Source organism: Aedes aegypti, chromosome 2 (assembly GCF_002204515.2).
Source record: "Aedes aegypti strain LVP_AGWG chromosome 2, AaegL5.0 Primary Assembly, whole genome shotgun sequence".
Classification (NCBI taxonomy): Eukaryota; Metazoa; Arthropoda; class Insecta; order Diptera; family Culicidae; genus Aedes; species Aedes aegypti.
The window spans coordinates 436,402,872-436,417,339 of NC_035108.1; the positions used below are offsets into that span (position 1 = coordinate 436,402,872).

Sequence of the window (14,468 nt, forward strand, 5' to 3'; positions counted from 1 at the left end):
AAATAAATCACCGAAATTGAACTGTTAACAACAAAATTACAGATTTTCCTGTAAAATCTACTATTTTACCGACAAAATCCGTGAAATTGACTATTTTACCGGAGAAAATCCGTGATATCTATTATTTTACCGGAAAAAATCCGTGAAACAAACAATTTTACTGTAACCCTGTGAAATACTAACGAACAGTTCGGTAACAGCATTATTTTTACCGAACTTCTGTGAAATCGTGTAACAGTCGCTCTGGCAGGCATGAGCTTCCTTTTGTTGCAGTTTTTGCACACTACTAACAAGCAGTGTAAGCTGGCTTAGTGGTAGCAAGCCTACTTCCTGATCGGTAGGTCGGGAGTTCGATTCCCGGTCTGAACCATTTTCTTATTTTTCTTTATGATCTCATTCAAAGATTTTACAGATTGTTCGGTGATTTTTCACCGAAGCTTCAGCTGTTGAGATTACGGTGAAATTTCACCGTAATCCGTAATTTTTTTTAAGTGTGTATGTTTTAAATCGATAAATGTTACAACTATAACGTCAGCCTGTCTGTGGTTATGTATAACATTACATTCAACATCCAATAATAAATTGCCAGAAATCGGTAGCCGGTGAAAAACGACAAACAAATACTCCAGCGAGCCACAATTTGAAAAGTCGCCATTTATCGATCACATTCTTGACCTTTCCGGAGTATTTTATGCGTCTTTATGGGACATAATTTTCAACTATTTCAACGATTTAGTCAGCCTTTTATTTTTTCACTACGAGATCGTTACAAACCTTTTTGTCGATTTAAGCTTTTGTACTTTTCGGTTGGTATAATTCGGAGATGATGTTGCGCTGTAAACTGAATACATGTATTTAGTTAACATCTAAACAGATAACACTGATTCAACAATCTCACGCCACCATACTTGGTTTATGGCCGCATCTGCCCCACGCTCGCCAAATCATTGTGCATTTGATCCGCCTACCTAGCTTGCTGCGTTCCACGCCTTCTTGTACCAACCGGATCCGAAGCGAACGTCATCCTTGCAGGATAGCTGTCCAGCATTCTTGCAACATGCCCTGCCCATCGTATCCTTCCAGCTTTGACCACCTTCTGGATACTGGGTTCGCCGTAGAGTTGGGCGAGCTCGTGGGTCTTTTTTCGCCGCCACACACCGTTTTTCTGCGTTGTACTTTGTCTTGGCCGCATTCAACACCAGTCCAACTTTTTCTGCTTTACGTTTCAGGTGGGTATACAGGACTGTCACCGTTCCAAATGTTCGGCCGACAATGTCCATATAAACCGCGAAGCAAAACAATTGACTGGATTTCGTGAAAATCGTACCCCGGGTGTGAAGCACCCGCATGACACCTGCTACCGTCCTTGTTTTATTCAATTTTTTTGAACAAATGGCACCTTGCCGTAGTCCCGGCGGGATTCAAACGAACGGGAATGTTTGCCTGAAACCTTCACACAATTTCGTGCACCTTCCATAATTGCTCTTGTCAGTCTCGTGAGCTTCCCGGCAAAGCTGTTCTCATCCATTATCTTCCATTGCTCTACGCGGTCGATACTATCGTATGCCGCCTTAAATTCGATAAAAAGGTGATGCGTTGATAACTTCCCACGAATTCATTTACAACAGGTGACCGACGACGGAAGATGATCTGGGATGATACTTAGGCTACATTAAGAATGGTTATCGCTCGAAAGTTTTCACAATCTAGCTTGTCGCCCTTCTTGTAGATGGGGCATATTATCCCTTCCTTTCACTCATCCGGTAGCTGTTCTGTTTCCCAGATTGAGCCTATCAGCCGGTGCAGACAAATGGCCAGCCTCTCCGGGCCCATCTTCATGAGTAAAACTCCGATCCTATCCTTATCAGCAGCTTTATTGTTCTTGAGCTGGTGAATCCTTCACCACCCTTGGGGGCTGATTGATTTCCATCACCCGCAGTACTGACAAAGGCAATTACTCCGTTGGATGTCTCGAAATTCAAGCCTGCGCTCTCAGCGCCATTCAGGTGTTCGTCGAAGTGCCGTTTCCACCTTTCGATTACCTCAGGTTCGTCCGTCAAGATGCTTCCATGCTAATCCCTGCACATCTTGGCTCGCGGTACGAATCCATTGCGGAATGCATTGAACTTCTAATAGAACTTCCGGTTTACTTCAGACCGGCACAGCTCTTTTATCTCCTCGCACTCCGTCTTGTGAAGGTAAATCGGAAAAACCTTAATATTCAGCCATTTGTAGGCAGATAGGATGTAAAAGGATGTAAATAATATATGAAAGTGTGATTGTTTCTGACGAAAATGTTTTGCTTTGAGTACTGTTCTTTCAAGTTTTGTCTTTCGACCTTTTGTCCATAAACAGTCAGAACCAAGGATGGAAAAAAATCAGCTCTAACGACAAACAACACGGTATATGAATGGTCCAAGAGGGCCGTCGCTCTTGCTGCAACATGATTTCAACACCTCACCACGCGCGCTAATCATAGATATATCGAGCATCCGATGAACTGTTTGTCGTAGGACAAAGGGTTTGTCGGATACTGTAACATGTAGCGATCAATGCGAATCAATTTAAAATTCACGGATAATCTTTCTCACGTACCATGCACGATTGACTTTCAGATTAAAAACGCAAGCTAGGAGACAAATCGTGGATTGAAATCAGAAAAATCCTCCAAAATTATGACTATGATTCGCGAACAATTGATCGTCAATTCACAGGTCGAGCGATTCATTTTTCGCGGAGCGGAGTTTGTTGTGATGGCTTGACGACTAAGGGTTTATCGTTGTTGCTATGATCGCATGATAAAGAACAACCACGATGCATCATTTGTTTTGTCATGATCACTAGATTTCCATCCTTGGTCAGAACCTGAGACGAGACTCGCGAAGACGGTCTTCTTTTTCTGTGATTGCTGAGTTTTTTTCTTATTCCACTTTGTGTTTATACCAATTATGCGCATACTGTTCAAATCCTCACATGAACCTCTCAGCAAAAAATGATTGAGTTTGCATCACATCGAATCATAAATAGCCGTTTGAGTGAAATTTCATGCCAGCAAACGTAGCAGACATTAGAAATAATTAATCTTCTGCTAAGATTTATCAGCAATTTTGGAAAAAAACTGCTCCGCCGACTGAGGGTTTTAATAACAGTTTACTTTGAACACAATACTTTTCACTTTTTCAGCCATTAAAACGGTGGGCTGCATTTGACGTTTCGTGAGAGGGGAATCTGGGCTGCATATGACGTTGATATTTTTCCTCTTCGCGAGTCTCTCTCAGGTCAGAACTATCCATATAATAAGGATTTTCAAACAAACCGGCAACGAAGCGTGCAATTGCAAAAAGGCTCGACCGCTGAAGCTTAAGGCACACTGACACCTTTTCTTGGCTTTAGGACATTTGGTCGAAAGACATTTAATCGAATGGACGTTTGGTCGAATGACTTTAAAACATTATTTTGTACGAAATATCTTTTGGCTTACTAACTTGATACTTGATGGGCTACAATTCGCTACGATGAATCTGCGCCGAATGGATGAGTCTTCTCCACGGGGCTCGGTCCTGGGCCAATCGCTTCCAGTCGCCCTGAACGTTAAGTGCCCTTAAGTCCTCCTCAATCGCAAAAAGCCATCGTGTGCGCGGCCTACCACGAAGTCGGCGGCCTCGTCCGGGTTCTCTGTTGAATATTTTCTTTGCTTGTCGTTCTTCCGGCATACGGGCAACGTGATGAGCCCAACGCAGCCTGCCGTGTTTTATGCGCTTGACAATATCCACCTCTTTACACACTTGGTACAACTCGTGATTCATGCGACGCCGCCGGATGCCGTTTTCTAGTTTACCGCCGAGTATTGTTCGCAGCACTTTACGTTCAAACAACCCGAAAGCTCCCCGGTCGACTTCCTCCAATGTCCATGATTCATTGCCATATAGGACAACCGGAAGGGTCAGTGTAACGCGAGTTTTGTTTTCGTTTGCAGGCTACGGGACTTCAGCTCGTTATGGAGCCCGTAGAAAGCCCGACTCGCAGCTGCAATACGTCTTTTCGCCTCGCGGGTAACATCATTATCGCATGTCACTAGTGTTCCAAGATACACAAATTCTTCCATCATTTCAAACTTTTCACCTCCTAGCACCATTTCGCTACCACTAACACGTCCTGACCCACGTTGTCCACCGGCTATCATGTACTTTGTTTTTGTGGTGTTGATCGTGAGCCCGATCCTCGCTGTCTCCCTCTTGAAAGGCACGAACGCCTCTTCCACTGCCCGATGATGACGCAAAGCCAAGGAGCATATGAGAACGTGTGATAATGGTACCGCTTCTCTGCACACCGGCTCTCCTGATAGCACCTTCGAGGTGGTAATTTTTTTTTGTGCAAGCATACTTTTCGTCAGAAGTCAATGACGAATCTATCTATATTTCACCTACGCTTTGTAGCGTGGTTAGCATGAACGTACATATTAGTGTCTATATAGGATTAATTATTTTTGTACATGTATTCATTCTTCAACCAATTTTGCATCGAAAGACGGGACGTATTATTTTACAAAATTTTGCATAAGTTGAAAGCTAATTGTTTTTAGGTACACTGACCCATACACAGGGACGCTACTTATTTAGCTATTCCTCTTAGATGGAAGATCAAGGAAATAAGAGCATTAGGTTTTTCGCTTTCTGAGACAACTTTTTGCTCCTAGAGTTTGTCCCGACGCACAGTGTGTTGCTCCATAGACAAAAATCAAATTTTAAGTGATTTTATTCGGCGATAATAATCCACAAGTGTTTATAGATAACATCTGCTATTGAGACGTGTATTTATAAGATTTATAAAGCACTAAAACAATTACAACAAGCGTCGAAAGTGGCAGTTGTCGGAGTAGCAGAAAAACTAAATTTTGTTGCATGTTTTCAACATTACTTTCAACTAGTACGTAGGGTGTTGAAACCAATCCATTCAATCAAAATTTGAAAGAGAACATGTTTGAAGGTTGGTAAAGTATATTTGATGGGATAAGCACACCAATTGTAGCTTTGAATATGAAAAATCGGCAAGATGAATTGGCTATGAAATCAAACTTATGAAATACTAACATATAACTTTGATTATCGATTCAAAAAAAGTTCCACCCTAAATCACTGTTTCTAAGAGTGTCCTCTAAGAGATCTGAAAGATACCCCAGCCAACAAATATGTTCACATAACTGAGACTGCAAGTGAAGAAAGTGAACACTTATTCGGTAAAAACAGATTGTATAAAATGCACGAATTCCCTCTGTTCGCACAAACCTGGAGGCCATATACGTACATTTTAGAGAATCTATCATGGTCAATACAACTTCAGACAATTTGATTTGGCGTTCACTATAATTTCATGTATAATTGTGTATTGCAGTTTATATGACTTAATTTTTACAAACAAATATAATAAAAAGAAAAAAATATCACGAGTCAGGTCTCGAACCTCTGACCTTCAGGTCACTAGTCAGATTCGCTACCACTATGCCGCACAGTCTTAGTTGCTGGACTCAGTCTTTTAGCAAATATAAATGAAACACTGTAGAGCATCATGTTCGAATGTAATCGAACTTAATTGTCATTTTGCAAATGAGCCAGTGCAACGCTGAAGGTTTCATGTTTTATCGAATTAACGTTTGTAATTGAAACGAAATGCAGCAATTTATTAAAGACATCGTACGAAAATACTTATGCAACGTGATGACATTGTGTTTCTGTTGAACAGTGATGTTCTTTTAACCGGTAAGTCAATTTGTTCATGAATTCCATTTTTATGTTTATGTTGCGTTCGGCGATGTGCCCTGTATGATTTTATATCTACATCAGATGAACTCATATGTAATTTCACATTGATGATTATAATAGAGTCATACCAAGTGAAAAAGAAATCGTTATGGAATGACAGTTTAAAGTTACATATTTGTTCAGACTAAATTGGAATTCTATAAGATGCAAATTCAAGTTAGATGAAATTGATGACTTTATCAACGATTTCAATCAATTAAGTTTTGCATCATATCCAATTCCAACGAAACTTGTACATTTATACAATTTGAAATGAACATCCTTATATGATCTCTGGTTTGCTGGGACAGCTGCAACTCCCTGCAAATCTTCGAGATTTTTGACTATTTTTAGGTATACTCCTTAGCCAGCACAAGTAGGAAAATGAGTTGTTTGTGATAAAAAACCAGAAAATCTCGCTACGCTATGTGATCAAAGCTGAACCAGACATTACACCAGAGCAAGTTTATGTTTAAAATAATATATTTTAAATGAAGTTTCCAAGATTTTATTCAAATTTTATGTTAAAAAATGGAAAAATTAAAAAATATGCGCATTTTTTGCATAAAGACGTATAAGTCACTTTTGCAGCTACATCATTATAGGCAATAATAGTACAAATTACAAGGTTTTTCTTGGAAAATTATGGAATTGGCGCATAGGACAGTTTTGAAATTATGCGTATACTATATGTCATTTATGCAAATTTCAGCTCTTTTGATATCAAGGTGCTTAAATGGCTTGAGCTTCCCAGTTTTGATTTTTGTCCCGCATCTCCATACATTCAACTGTTCATACTGTTCAGTCCGGCCATTTTGTGTTTCGCGGAGTGAAGAGTTTACACGTTTGCGTTTTCTTATTTTCTTTCCCCCAGTGGTGTAGAGTTTGTTTTGACAAGCTCAGTGCTTCGAAGAGAATTGATTTTTGTTCCCCTTTCTCAGTTTGGGGGAGAGTGTTTTTTTCCATTTCTCAATACGTGGAAGAGCATTTCTAGACAGAATCTGATCTGATCTTCGTTGCCTCTTTGCAACTGTTTGCCCAAAAGTGTAAAGAGGGAAGAGCGAAATTATGCTCTTTACTCTTATGCGTTTACGGAGCAACCAATCGTTCACCCCAGGCCAGGAAAAGTGGATGAACTTGTTTACTCATTTACTTATCAATTTCCATACAAAATCTACTTTTTCTCTACTATAAATTCACTCTAGGTGAACCACTTCCCCTGGCCTATGATGAGGTGTTTGCAGAGCTTCGCAGTAAGTAAGAGCTGTCAAATGGAAGATGTGCATTTGGCTATAGCCAACACGTTTCTTTCCGCTCCCTCAGCCACGGATTATTCAATGAACATCGAATGCTGACTCACAATTGTTGTGAGCGTACAAGTACTTATCACTATGAAAAAAAAAATTGGCAAATAATTAAAACTATTATCGAATTGCAGAAAAAATCTCAGTTATTTCTGTATTCTACACGATTTTGTGAACATATTGTAGTTTCTTGCACGAACAGCTACCAACAATATTCAGAAAATTTGTTTCTCCAGAACATATCAACGGTTTAAAATAATAAAATTTGTGAGTCATTGCGATATATATCATAAAATATTTAAGGTTTTTCAACAGAAAATCATCATCAGCATTCTGCAAAATTATTAACATTAACGATTAATTTCAAACAATAGTTGAAAATGATTTCTTATTTATACAACGCAGTTTTGAGAACATATTGTAGTTCATCAAATGGCTTACAATCAAAACCTCGATGCTCATTGTTTGATTATATCCAAACGATCATCATTTCCGCAAAAAACTCGCGACTAACCTCAAGTTTTGTGCACACAATCGCGAAATTTCGATTTTTAAGGACTTGTTCAGAAGCCCATAAATTTCTGTTGGTGCTAAAATTTAGTAAATCGGGCTTAGGAATAGAATTTAGCATTCCAACTGAATTTGGGGGTTCGTCGTAGAATATCATAAGCGGACAAGTGCACTATGGGCCAGAAATCAAAATTTCGCGACAAAAGTCCAAAAATCTTTTTAAACTAAAATTAGTTATTGTGATGAATTTCTCATTATTGGGAACATGTGTGATTGTAAACCAACTATCTTATTTGATTTATTACATTATTTCTTACATTGTACTCTATGGAGGTCAATTTTGTTTAAACTGAAAAACTTGTATTTCAGCCTATTACTAGAAAATTTGGTTTGAGGGGAAAAATGGCAAGAAAAATAATTATGTGTTCATTTTTCGAAAGCAAAAGAGTGCATTTCACATATGTGATATAAAAATAATGTTAATTTTAAATTTAACCATTGATTTTACAATGTACCACTAATGTTAACTATATTTTTACTAGTTTGCCTTAAAAGTTTAGTTATTCCACCGTATTCGGCTTGCAACCAGTTTGAGGTGAAAGCCTAGACTCCACTCTTTCTTGTGCTACAAAAAGTTTTTACATATATTTGCGGATGGCCGAAATACAGCGGTTCAAGTACAAGCGATAATTTAGTCAATTTTTCTACCCTATATTTCAAACTTTGCTGCTTGTAATACAATCCACCCAATTGAATAAGTTTGATTAGTATACAAACAACTAAAGCTGTCATAATGCACTACTTTTGAGCAAGGGTCCGTTCATGAGCTAGGTGACATTCAGAAATCTAGGTAGAGTCGGTAGAAAAATTACAAAGAACTTATTTTTTGCAGTTTCCTTTGAGGCCATGTTATATATGGTATGATAAGACCATAATCGAAAAATCTGTTTGAGGCTCTCATTATAACGACTTTGGCGTGGTTTCTGGACAACCTCTAGGTTATCCATATATGTCTATGTTTTTATACAAATCGCAATGGCATCCATTTAACATAGACATTTAGTAGAAATTTTCTTAAAATAATCTTCCAATCCTGCTGATTATTTTTCAACCAGGATTGAAACATTGGTATAAAATTTTGCAAAAATTATAAAAATCTAGTAGAAACATCCAAAACCTGCCTGTTTTTAAATCACTAAGAGTGAAGTGATATTGGAGAACAATAGATAATAAAAGAATTAGGCAACATCATGTACAGTGAATCCACAATTAAGAAACACCCACAATTTATGAATCAGCTGCCTTTAAAGGACAAAATAACAGTAAAAAATAGCACAAAACATCACGGAAACATTTTCGCTTATAATTTATTATGAGTAAAATTGTTTACGTGATGTTTTGTGTTGATTTTTGTTGTTATTTTGTCAATTAAAGTCAGCTGATTCATAAATTGTGGACGATTCTTAATTGTGGATCCACTGTACTATCGGCGATCAAAAGTGAGGTTAGGTTGCGAAAGTTTCTCAAATTGAAATGAATATTTACGATTTCCTGTGCCTTCAATTGCAAAAATCTTGCCAGGTCAATGATTGCACACTGTTTCAAAGCCCGAAAAACGTGCGTTTTTTAGTTTTCGATGTCAAAACGTGATTTTAGAAGGGTGATATGTTCTGAAGAATTGGAGCATATTGCTTATGCTTTATTTTGGTATAAAAATAATTGTCATCTATCCACCTAGCAGTAGAGTGTGAAAATATTTTTTTCTATATTTGCTCAAATCGAGTAGCAGTTCTCAGCAAAGATGTAGATAATGATAATTGAAAATGTTTCTTCTATGACACCAATTTTGTACAAACGTTTGTTCGAGAGTTACAGAGCATCTTGTATAAAATACTCCTAAAACCTGATTTTTTCAAATAGCTTTTTCCATAATGATTTTAGCAAAAATGTTTATTCTAGAAAGTAGTCAACAATCAAAAAATCATTGTTTCTCTCGAATACACCAAATTTCTATCTCATCTTATTTCCGAGTTATTATCAATTTTTGTTAAAAAATAGCCACTTTTCGTCTCAAAATATCATGAAAAGCGGCAAAAAGCGGCAAACCAAACAACTTCCATCTGAAAGATATTCTTTTAGGCTAACGGTCAGACCTTGTTTCATTTTGTTCCGTCGTGTTCCAATGCTCATTAGGAACTACTGTTTACGGGCTCACTTAAAACATTTTTATGAATAACTTCACAGAACAACGATTTTAACGCAAGTAGTTGTACTTGAAAGTTATTTGAACATCTCTATTTTGCTCTTTAAACAACTGTCCTCACAAATTGAAACTGACATATATATATATATCTCTTATATCACAACATTTTTTCAATGGACGATCGTTTCAGTTCTCATTTTACTATTTTTGTCATTTAACCAACACAAGTATATCGCTCATCATAGAACAACATTTTTATAACATGTTACAGTGTATGAGCATGGGCGAGGAGGAGAAACAGCTGATCAAATGGGGCATGTTTTCATTTTATTTTATTTTTTTTTTTTAAATTGCTCTAAATGGGTCCATAAACAGTAGTTCCTCATGAGCATTGGAACACGACGGAACAAAATGAAACATTGCCTGATCGTTAGCCTAGAAGAATATCTTTCAGATGGAAGTTGTTTGGTTTGCCGATTTTGCCGCTTTTTGACTATTTTTTTTTTAACAAAAATTGATAATAACTCGGAAATAAGATGGGATAGAAAGTTGATGTCTTCGTGAGAAACAATGATTTTTTGATTGTTGACTACTTTCTAGAATAAACATTTTTGCTAAAACTGTTATGAGAAAAGTTATTTAAAAAATCTGTTTTTAGGAGTATTTTATACAAAATGCTCTGTAACTCTTGAACAAACGTTTGTACAAAGTTGGTGTCTTAGAAGAAAAAATTTAAATTATCATTTTCTAGAACTTTGCTGAAGACTGCTACTCGATTTGAGCAAATATAGGAAAAAATATTTTCACACTGCACTGCTAGGTGGATAGATCACAATTATTTTTATATCAAAATAAAGCTTAAGCAATATGCTCCAACTCTTCAGAATACACCATCCTTCTTAAATCACGTTTAGATGTCGAAAACTAAAAAACGCATGTTTTTCGGACTCTGAACCAGTGTGGATTGTGGTGATTTTTCTTCCAAAGTCATCACTAGAAATGTTGATTTCGGTGCACTAATCGCTATTTTAGAAGCAATCTACACATTTTTGCTTTCCGTTATATAACCAATACTATGTTGGAATATCAGAAAAAAAGAAAAATAATAAAAATGTTTAAAAAAAAAAACAAAACTAAAAAGGCAGCACCAAATGACCAGGTCATAGGCCATCAATAAAGAAAAGTAAAAAAATCGCTTGAGTCCTTCTAAATTGCTGCCATATATATTTGGCAACTTAAGCGTAATATTGCCGGGAGAATGTTAGTAGTGTGAACATATGAACTATCAAATTGTGCATAAACGAACCATCTAATTTCGTTGAAAGCAAATAAAGATTAAGAATTCTGCTTGATTTATTTAAATTTAAAATCAATCATATATGAGATCTACACAAAAATTCATGATTATCATATCACATTTTACTGCATATATTAATATAATAAAGTCCAAAAGATGTTTTAAACCGGATGCTCCGATGTTTGAACACAAATAAGGCCATTACAGCTAAAGTATTTCTGACCATAGTGTTTCGATGCATTTTGTAATACGATGTATGAGCGAATTTCAATATATAATGCCTTAATTAACATATTTCTCCAAATATTCATAATCCTTACAAATATTCTCAATTTCATTTGAAATGCATCTTAGTCGTCCCAAACACGTCTTTTATATGTGTTCTTAAGTTTGTTTTACTTTTAGGTTGGTTTTTGTTCATTGTGAAAGTGTTTGGAATTTTGTCGCGAAATTATGATTTCTGGCCCATAGTGAAGTGTTAAAAACTATTAAAAATATGACCGTATTCGGTTAGTGAACAATCAAAAACGACCATTGAACTTGTATCCAATTTGCGACGAACCTTAATAAGTGCTACGACGTACCAGAGCGCCGTGGCTCGCAGTTTTTGGAAGTACTGCTCTAGTCTGTAAAAGGGAACCGGATCATATCCTTGGCACTTTTAATTCAGTGTTTTTTTTTAAGCAACAGAGCTCATATTTGGCCATAATATGCGTTGTACTGAAGTCCTTCTTATTGCAAAGCTTTAGGCAAGTCGGCTGAGAAAAAAACCCCATGCCAAAGTGAATTATGGAAGTGCAAAAATGGTTCTGCACCTAGCTTGATTCATGTATGAGAGTTGATATCCTTCATGCGAAATCAGTGAATAAAAGGAGTGATGATATATAGAACGATCTCACCAAATATTCCTTTGATTAGCGCCAAAAAAAATGGATTGGTGGCCTCTGGATGATTCTATACTGGATTGTTTCTGGATTTCCATCCACGTCGGACTAATTTCACTCTGCACACTTTTAGCAGTTTCACCCTTGGAACTTCCAAATTAGAAGTAACGATCCCAAGTTCATCAAAAAGTCCGGGCTCAACCGGGATTTGAACCCGGGACCTCTCGCACCCAAAGCGAGAATCATACCCCTAGACCATTGAGCCTCTTGATATAATTGCACTGGTGTATGAAACATAAATTAAAAACTTGTTATTTATTGTCATAAAAATTCAGAACTGTTGAAATAATTATTGATTTATTATCATAAACCGCTGTCAAGTATCCAATAACTCGATGATATTCAAATATTGAACGTCCATCAGCAATCTTGCGTATATTACAAGAAGTGCTCAAACATTCAAGAATTGAACAATGGAAGTAATTAATATCTCATTAAGTATAAAATCTATCAAATCACAAAAAGTAAATATTCATGCTTATCAAAACACTTCAAAATATCAGTAAATGGATATTTATCTTGTAAACCAACCATCAAATTTCTAGACTTTTCTGTGGAAATCACCTCAAAGAAAATCAACCGACAGATGTGCGTCGTAGTGTATCAATAAGCTTCAGCCCGTGTGACAGAGGGGGACTTATGCTTTAATTGAAAACTGAATAATACATATCAACGCCCTTTGTTGTGGAATTTCGCCCGACCGCTACTCACTCAAAATGCCAAACGCTCACCACTCACCAAGAGTTTAATTTCCTTCCACGTATCAAACAACTTACAATATTGGAAAATAGTTTTGCAACTTTCTTCAATTTTCCAATAGAAATGATCAACTTTGATGTGGTAGGATAGATTCTTGTTATTCATGAACCGATTGAATTAAATATTTATGAATAACTAAGGCAGCAATAATTATTCGACTGAATAGTTTTTTTTTTATATAAATTTTGGTAATTGACGTACCTTAAACAACATAAAGAAAATTGTATGGTCAGCAAAGTTGTAGATTTAGACAAGATTAACAAGTTCATCTACGACAATTTTTGTGAAAGGCTTTCATATTTTCCGATAAATAGTTTACAACTTTTCGTGAAAACTTCATTATATTCAAATTGTTTTTTAAGTCAAATTGAAATTTAAGTTATGTCTGATAGGCTGTAAAAATTTCATTCAAATCGGTCATCAATCAACTTAGCCTACCAAAGTTGATTATTTTGTACGGAAAATCGAGAAAGTTGCAAATCCATTGCCAATCACTGTATAGGATTAAGTCTTTCTGCGGCGCGCCATCATACAGAGCATCGAAGGGCGGTCAAGTTCTAGGCGCCATCACTGTAAAATCGATACCAATTGATTGGCGTGTTTCCTGAAGAAGTTTGATTTTTTCCATGACCATTCAGAACACGAAACTAGGTTAACGTTCCCCCGTATGGGTGGGTCATTTCCAGAAACACACAAGAACCCATCCCACGTGAGTGACAATCATTGTAAGAGAGAGCATGTTCATCAAATATGGATTGCCCATCAAACGCGCCGGTGTGACCGTTTTGATCGGTAATAGCCCAAGCTAATTAATTCGCCTCGACGAAGCTAATAGCCCCGTGGCTGCGATTTAATTCGATGAGATCGCGTAAAACGTTCAACACATCATAGGGTGAAGCGCGTGGGGATGTGACGGGATGTTTCTATGAATCACAGTGGTTCAAAATAGACCAAAAGTTAGGAAAAAATTAAGTTTGCAAATTTTTCATCAATATTGATTTTGAATTCGTTAGTATTGAATGTTTAAATGCGGAAAAATGAATATTGTTTTTTTTTATTACTTTAAACTTTTGTACGGAGTGCGGCCACTGTGCGCATACGGGCTATAAATGTTTTGTCGCTGAGTTGTTTTACACTTTCTTGCTTACGTTGGCACGTTGTTCTTCGGTTGCGTTCTCCATGCGTCTCTCGATGTAATCAAAGGTGCTATGATGACGCTGTAGACCTGTTTGGGGCGAGTGTTGTTGTTGTAATGTGGGAAGTTGTTCTTCGATTCTGCTTTTATGTGACGCATCGCGTAAAAATATTTTTGAAGAAATGTGCCCACTGTGTTAGTATGGAAGGGGGTATAGCTCAGTGGTAGAGCATTCGACTGCAGATCGAGAGGTCCCCGGTTCAAACCCGGGTGCCCCCTCGCTTGATCTTTTTTGGATGGGGTGGGAAATTTGGTCCATTTATATGTGGTTGGTCCAGAGGTCCAAATGTATTCTTGAATGCATCTAATGTTCAACATAAGGTTGAGAATCTTTTTACCCACCAATTCTGTATGCTCTCTTTAAAAGGGTGAAATTAACAAGTATACACAAATTTAGTTTTGACCAGCAAACAAACCGATTCGCTAAATAGTTTCGAAAAAAGCTATGAAATTTCAAT

General features: G+C 37.0%; 2 non-coding genes across 2 annotated transcripts; one reads left to right on the forward strand and one right to left on the reverse strand.

Moving 5' to 3' along the window:
- Nucleotides 1-12,189: 12,189 nt before the first annotated feature.
- Trnap-ugg lies at nt 12,190-12,261 on the reverse strand. The gene has a single exon. It is a non-coding gene; the product is annotated as a tRNA-Pro (tRNA).
- A 1,896-nt stretch (nt 12,262-14,157) lies between these two features.
- On the forward strand, nt 14,158-14,229 carry Trnac-gca. The gene has a single exon. It is a non-coding gene; the product is annotated as a tRNA-Cys (tRNA).
- The last annotated feature ends 239 nt before the right edge of the window (nt 14,230-14,468 follow it).